This window comes from Citrus clementina, unplaced genomic scaffold (assembly GCF_000493195.1).
Source record: "Citrus clementina cultivar Clemenules unplaced genomic scaffold, Citrus_clementina_v1.0 scaffold_4, whole genome shotgun sequence".
NCBI lineage: Eukaryota > Viridiplantae > Streptophyta > Magnoliopsida > Sapindales > Rutaceae > Citrus > Citrus x clementina.
This window is the reverse complement of record NW_006262274.1, coordinates 828,890-837,087: the sequence shown is the minus strand read 5'-3', so window position 1 is coordinate 837,087 and position 8,198 is coordinate 828,890.

Below are 8,198 nucleotides of genomic sequence, written 5' to 3'. Positions count from 1 at the left end.
TCAAGCTGCTGCACATTGATTATGGCCCCCACATGCTCTCAGGCCTCAGCTTTCTGCAGTTAATGCCTTTGAAGCTAGCTAGCTGCAGCTCTGTGATATATCAGTGATTTTGCACTGTTATTGCTGTAACATTACCAATATTAAGGCAATGTTTATTTTTTGGAGTGGGAGCGTGGAGTATGGATTTTTTTCATTTTAATATTTACTTAGTTTAAAAAAAAGAGTGGAAATAAAAATTTGTGGGTTCCATCTAATTTTGAAGTGGAGAATGGGATTTCCACTCTCATGGGGGAGGTGGGAGTGTGAATTCACTCCCCCCTCTTCCCATTTTATCCTTATAAAAATAAATAAATAAATAATATTTAATAAAATAAATAATATCATATTTATTAAAAATAATAATTATATCATATTTATTTTATTAAATTTAATAAAATAAAAATAAATAAATATTATATTTAAATTAATAATATTAAACATTAATTTTAATAAATATTATTTATTTAATTAATAATAATAAATATTATTTATTTATTTATTTATTTATTTAATAATAATAAATATTTTATTCTAAAAAAATATTAATTTTGTACTATATTATCAATAATAATATTTCATTTGTGTTGCTATTATTAATAATTTTTATTCACATAATTTAAATTAAAATTAATAAAAAATTATGATTTACATAATTAAGAATATTAGTAATTATTATTAATTTATAAATATAATATAATATAATATTTATTTTATTTTCTAAATATATTTTTATTAATTTTTTAATTACAAATTATAATTCTGTACATAAGGATAAAATTGTAATTTAAAACAATTTACTCTCAATTCAAGACAAAGTAAACAAATAATTAGGATTTTGATTGGCAATCCATACTTTCATTTAGTCTAAGTAAACACCCTACTCCCACTCCCACTCCACACTCCTAATCCAAGGATTCCCACTCCTCAGAATTCTCACTCCAATCCAAAAAGTAAACGCAGCATAAATGTATTAAAACAGTGTACTTCAAGCTAGAAACATAACCAGCCACCAACGTAGAAGAAGGCTATGGGGTTATAAATTTAAGGTAAGTTAGACAGATTTTTGCGCTCTGATCCGTGGCGAAATAGATTTTCCAGAATTTTGGTTACTCATATGGTGGTTGGGGGTTCTGATCATCTGCCAATTTAGATTGAATTTAATAAACGAAGGAAGAACTTCGGAGACACTAGGGATAGGTGGTGTTGCAGAATTCATTTTAAGGATTATTGGTCCTCCTATGACGATTACAAAAGATTAATTGAGCTTTCATGGGATAATGCTTGTAATTTGAAGGGTAGCGACTGTAGTAGAAAGATTGAAGGAAGCTAAGCTAGAGATAATCAATTTGAGAGATTGTGCAAGAATAGCAATCAAATGTGCCAACAGATATTCTTAGTGCGATTCATTTATTATTATTATTTTTGTTCTTTATATCTTTACGTAAACATATGATTACACTAAATATTGCTTGATTAAAGGACCACTAGCTAGCTTAATTCAAACATGTATTTTCAGCATTATTATTAATCACAATTTTTTAATTTATGAAGAACTAGGCTGTTTGGAAAGAAAACATGAGGCCAATGATCAAATCAGCCGCAAACATAGGCTTTTTTTTTTTTTTTTAAAGCATAACATATTATATCACTGTTACATCTGTTACAATACAACTCGATAAAAATGGTGTAAAATGGGAACGAAATCTAGCTAAACAATGTATGCTTGAGTAATTGACTGTAGTTTTTTTTTTTAATATCATGAAATTATTGAGATAACTGATACTGAATTTGCATTAAAAAATGAAGTGTATGCTTGAGTAATCTACTGTTAAATGAAGTGTTATAGCTACACGATATTTTTCTAAGAGCACTAGAACTTGTAGTAGAGAATTGCACTGATAAGAGATGGAAGTCGTTTAAGGTACATTGTCAAGTGCTTGTGTTTTATTATAGCTTGTGATAGATTGATACTAATAAACTCTTCATTTGTTTTGTGTATGTAGAATTACTTGGGGCCAATGGATGAAACTTATATTAGAGTATGTGTGCCAAAAAATGAGAAGCCAACATATTGAACAAAAAAGGGTGAGATTGCTTCAAATGTTTTAGAAGTATGTTCACGAGATATGAAATTTATCTTCGTGATGCCTGGAAGAGAAGGCTCTGCCTTTGACTTAAGATTACCTTGTAATGTAAATAAGCCGACCAATTTAAAAGTTTCTATAAGTATTACTCATTCCAAAAAATTAATTTAATCAAATTACATATTCATACTAAAAATTATATTATATGCTTATGTGAAATGAATAGGTCACTAGATAGGGGTGGGCAAATAACCCAACTCGATCCGTTCTGAAAAATTCACGTTCAGATTATATGCAAATGAAGCCTCTAACCCGATCGATCAAATTTGGCCAACCCAATTGGATCGTGATCAAATGGGATTTAACTCGATCTAATCTGAAAAGCCAATTAGATGGGCAATAAATAAATATATATTTATAATCTTAGGAGTGAGCAATTAGCCTGACCCAATCCGATTGATAGTAATAGTTTATTTTAATTTTTTATTTAATCCCATAGTCATTTTTTTGTTGAAAATTAGTAGAAGAAAAGGCCAAAATGAGATAATTACATTGAAACAATCTTTTAATAACTAAAATAATTTGTAAAAAAATAAAAATAAACAATAGTTAGAATATTATCCAAATCAATTATAAATTACCCAATCCATTAGTCCAAACGCAACCTAATTTGCATGTGATCATAACCTAATCTAATCTGAACTCAACTTGAAATTTTGATCCACTCCGATCTGAATATAGTTCAAATCAGATCGGATTATAAGTTCAGATCATTTCTTTTTTCAACCCGATAAACCTGAAACCCTATCAGGTTAATCCAATCCTAATCCAATCTCGAATTACCCCAACTCTAGCTACTATTATCTTGTGGATGCTAGATATACAAATCTTAAAAGATTCTTTGTACATATATGGGAACAAGTTATTATTAATCAGAATAGAGAGATCGGTGTGCTCTTCATAATGAAGAAGAGTTCTTTAACATGAAACATTTTCCTCCTTAATAAATGTAATTAAGTGGTTTTTTTTATTGCTTAAAGTACAATGGGCCATTCTTCGATGTTCTTCATTTTATCCAATGAAAATCCAATGTTGCATTATTGCTGCATAATGTTTATTGAATAATCTGATTAGGAGACAACTGTAGTGGATCTAGTGGAGCATGAATTACTCAACATATCTAATAATGAAGTAGAAAATAATGATAACATAAGTAGCCTTGAAGCTTCAAACCAATGGACGAGTTGGAGGAATGATTTAGTTGGTGCTATATAAATTAATTGGCTTGGAAATTAGTATTTATCTAGAGCTGTAACTTTTATTAATATACCGATGTCATTAACTAAGTATTTAATGATGTACTTTTGTTAATATATAAATGTTATTAGGACAGTATCTCATGTTGTACTTTTATTAATATAGAGATGTCATTAGGAAAGTATCTAAGGCTATGCTTTTGTTAATATACATATGTCACTAGGAAAATATATGAGGTTGTAACCGTTTTTTAACATATAGATGTCATTATAAATTTATCAAGTGTTACTTATGTGAACTTGACTTGATGTTATATTTTAATTACTTGTTAAAAAAATTATTATGTATTCATTTTATAGTAATGGAGAGTGGAGATTCAAGCTATACTAGTAGAAATAAGATAGACTCAAGATGAGTATGGACAAAAGATGAAAAAGAAGTAATGTTGAACATTTTAGATGTAGCGGGTGTAAAGAGTAGTTGAGCTAATAATGATACTTTCAAATCAAGAAATTATAAATATATTGAAAATGAACTAGAAAAATTGTTACCTGGGTAGGTTTGAAGTCTTACCCACATATTGACTCAAAGATAAGATTTTGAAAGAAAATTATCCACATATTGACTCTAAGTGTAACACCCCAAATCTAGCACGTGATAAAAGAGTCACTCCTAAATCAAAATCCTCACACAAAAATCTTAAAAAGAAATACCTCAGATTTTATTCAAAATTTCTCCCAAAGACATAAATATGACAGAGTCTCAAAACTCCCCAATAACAAGTTCATAAAATAAACAAATGTAAAGGAAACATGAGTTTATCCTTCTCTTATTCAACTAGCAAAAGTAAATGAATATTTTATCTCCAAAGATAAACACACCTCTCAACAAGGTACCTAATTTGAAAAAATGATGACGAGGAGTGAACCGTCAACTCGATAAGTAAAATCATTCCTAACACACTAGACTTATCGAGTACTAAAAATATTGCAAGCCTTCTTTTTATCAAAACATATATTATAAATTATAAATTTCATAAAATGACATATTACGACAAGATGACATAAATTTATAGTAATTCATTATATCCAAAGCATTATTAATCATTGAATCAAATAGTATAACATATATACAGAAATAAGAGGTTATCTCATGTCACATAGTGTCACTTATAGTCCCAGTAACTCAGCCAAAAACAGAGTCAGAATTAGACTATCGTGTACACATTCAGAATATAAACCCAGTATTGGCCTAAAATTATATAAATATATATATAATACGATCAAAATCAAAATTAGAATTACTAGAGATAATGAGCTAAAATATTTAAATTCATTTTCCATACATAACGACCTATACATAGCACTTTGCAACACTTTGACCCTCGAGAGGTGGGCCCCATTTACTCCTAAGAGGTGGCCCCCGAACAATCATAAAGAATCTCTATTGTATACATGGTCAAAAAATTTTTCTTAGACTCATAAAAGATCATAACAATGAACTAGGCTTGCAAAAAAAATTCCATTATAATATTTTAGAGACAATTTCATAAAAGATAATCATTTAGCAAAATAAATTACATATTTAAAGGCATTTATAATATTATGTTAAAATCATAAAAAATAACATAATTTTCAAATCTAAAAACATTTACATAAACTAATTTTGTTATGAAAAATAATTAATTTTCAAAGAACCATAAAAGCACATGTACTTATAATAGTATCAAAATAATCATACATATCCAGTATATTAAGAATGAGGGTTCGCCTACGTTACATTTAATGTAACGTACACTCAGCCTGTAAAATTTTATCTAACTCTTTATATTTTATGTTATTTATATTTTATTTATGAATATTATAAATTTTTTGAAATGTAAAATTTCGTTTAACCCCTTATACTCAATTTTATTTTTTTTTAAATCTTAAAGTATGAATTCGCCCCTATAATATTAAATTCTCAAAATAACCTCCATTTAATTAAAAAATATAATTATTGTTAAATGAATTATAATTATAATTATTATTTTATTATAATCATAAATATTTTTTTAATATATTTAGAAAATTATGAAATTAAAACTGGAAACACTAGACATATATATTAACATTTTTCTAAAATTTCATAATTGTTTGAGTTCATTGACACTACAAATAATTTTGTGAATCTGGTCATTCTGCTGGAATTGCAGTTTTCCAGTGCAACTGTGTCAGATTCAAAAATCCATATAAAATTGAAAACAAAATCAAATCTTATGAAATAAAATTTATTCAATAAGCTTTGCATGTCTAGTTCTCATAAAGATAAGGTTCGTCTTAAAAATATTTCATGAAATGTATGCTTTCTTTCAGGATATTCATGTTGTCCAGAATTGTTTAGCGTGTTTATTGCATCAGGGATAAACTAACATGATTCAACAATAAATTAACGCACTAAACACAACTTAAACATGTCCTAAATCATGCATAATGGTCTGTAACAATCTAAATTCATACCAATAAAACTCTAAATAAAACACAACAATAGGAAATCAAGTAGAGGATAGAGAGAGTAAAACTTACCAATTGTTAAGACTCTCTCTCCTAAGTAAAAGTTTAAAACATTGTGGATTTAGGGTTATAGAAGAGGGAAAAATATAAATTTATAGGGAACCTTAAGAAACCCTATTAAATTTAGAAAAAAGTAAGTCTTTTCCAAAATTACCCCATAAATCCTAATTATAAATTTAACAATCCTTATTAATAAGGACAATAATGCCATTTATGATTTCTAATAAAACAAAATTTTCATAATTTAAAATCATGGAAATTTGGTGTTACACTAAGCTATGAGCTGGCATTTGATATGTTGAACTTTATTAGTTTTGGATGGAATGATGTACGAAAATGCGTGGAGAAGAATTTTGAAAATCATATATAGAGGTTAATATTTTGAATTAAAATAAGGAAAAGGATTTTCCTTATATGTCATGATTTATTTTCATGGTTGATATAATTTGTTTAATACGAATGTAATATAATTTATTTAACTATCTTATTTTAATGTTATAGTCATGTAAAAGATCAAGCAATTGGAGGGACTAACCATCTCCATATTATGAGAGGCTAGCATATATATTTAGAAAAGATTGTGCAACAGCAAGGTTGGCAAAAACTCCAATTGATATGGTTAGTACAACACCTTAAAAAGAAATTTATGATGATGATAGTGAGATTGAATGATGGATGATGAAGGTTCTCAAATGTTTGCTGCCTTCACCTTCAAATTTTCAATAGACTACTCAATTACATTCACAATCATCACATGGGAAGAGATCTAAATCATAAAAACATATTGTTGTTAGTATTGATAAATTAACTTCAACTTTTCACTAAGCCAACACTAACATGTCTCAGAATACGTATGGAAATAGTAAAGATCATACTAATACATTGCTAAAGAGCTTGCTTTGATATCAATGTGGATGATGAGCTAATGCCCTTAAATTTAATGGTTAAGAAACCTTCAAACAAGGACTTTCAAGACATTATGAAATGATTGTGACCATAAGTTATAATATTTTACGATGCTTTTGCTTAAGCATGGAGGAAAGGTAGAGTTTGATTAGGAAGTATGCATTTCTAATTTATCAATGATATTTTGCAATGATATTTTGTCATGTTGATGTGTGAACTAGGATTATGATACATCTATCTATCACTTTATTCTTTTATGACCATGTTGTAGCAGGTGTAAACTTTTATACCATCACCCTAAGATGAGTTTAAATGAACTTTCAATGTTTTGAATATTTGTTTATAGTGTGATAGTTTTTGGAGGTTATTTTATTAAATTATTTGCTTCGATCATAATTTCGTAGGTTATATATTTGGGAAATACTTAAAAAAACAAATGTCATATTGGAAAAAAAATTTAGAATTTGTTAGTTTTACCTGTATTTTATAAAGGATTGTGATTTGTTTTTTTACATTTATACTAAAAAAATTGATGTAAAAATTCTAAAATTTAAGACTTATTTATTATTTTTCTAAGTGCTAAAGAATATGGTTTTCAAATATATAATTTAAATTAATGACCCGAAAAACTAATACAATAATTAAAAATTAATACAATATAGTATAGTATCGAACACTGTACAACACTATCATAATATATAGATAATACAATATAGTATAATATAAATACATTTGTATTGAAATAATACAATATAATGTGCCAAATTTCATTGGCCATTTGTTTCCTTTTCATCATTTTTTTCCCTTTTTAGTTATGCTTAAGACATTATGAAATTATTTTTATTAAGGTATAAATGAATTAGTTTGCTAAGTTAACATTTATGTATCCATAATGTTGATTTTGATGATAACAAACAAAATAATGAAATTATTTTTATTAAGGTATAAATGAATTAGTTTGCCATGTTAACATTTATGTATTCATAATGTTAATTTTAATGATAACAAACAAAATTAAGAATGATTAAGTTTTTAAAAACTCGAATTATTTTTTATATATTTTAAATAAATCATTATTTTCATATCATAAATGTTTTATATTTAATGGGAAAATAATTTTATAAAATTGGTTGTTTTTCAAGTTGATGATCTAATTGAAAGAGTTTTTGAAAACTTTGAAATCAACAAGTATTGCTTGGAATTCTTTAGAGTGATTTATTTGAAAAGCTTCATAGCATTTTGGGTGATACCATAATTTTAGAAAGTTTTGGAATAACTGGCATTAGTTAGAAATTTTGAAATTGGACCTTTGTGCAAAGTTTTATGACGTTTTGGGTCATATCGTAATTCTATAAAATTT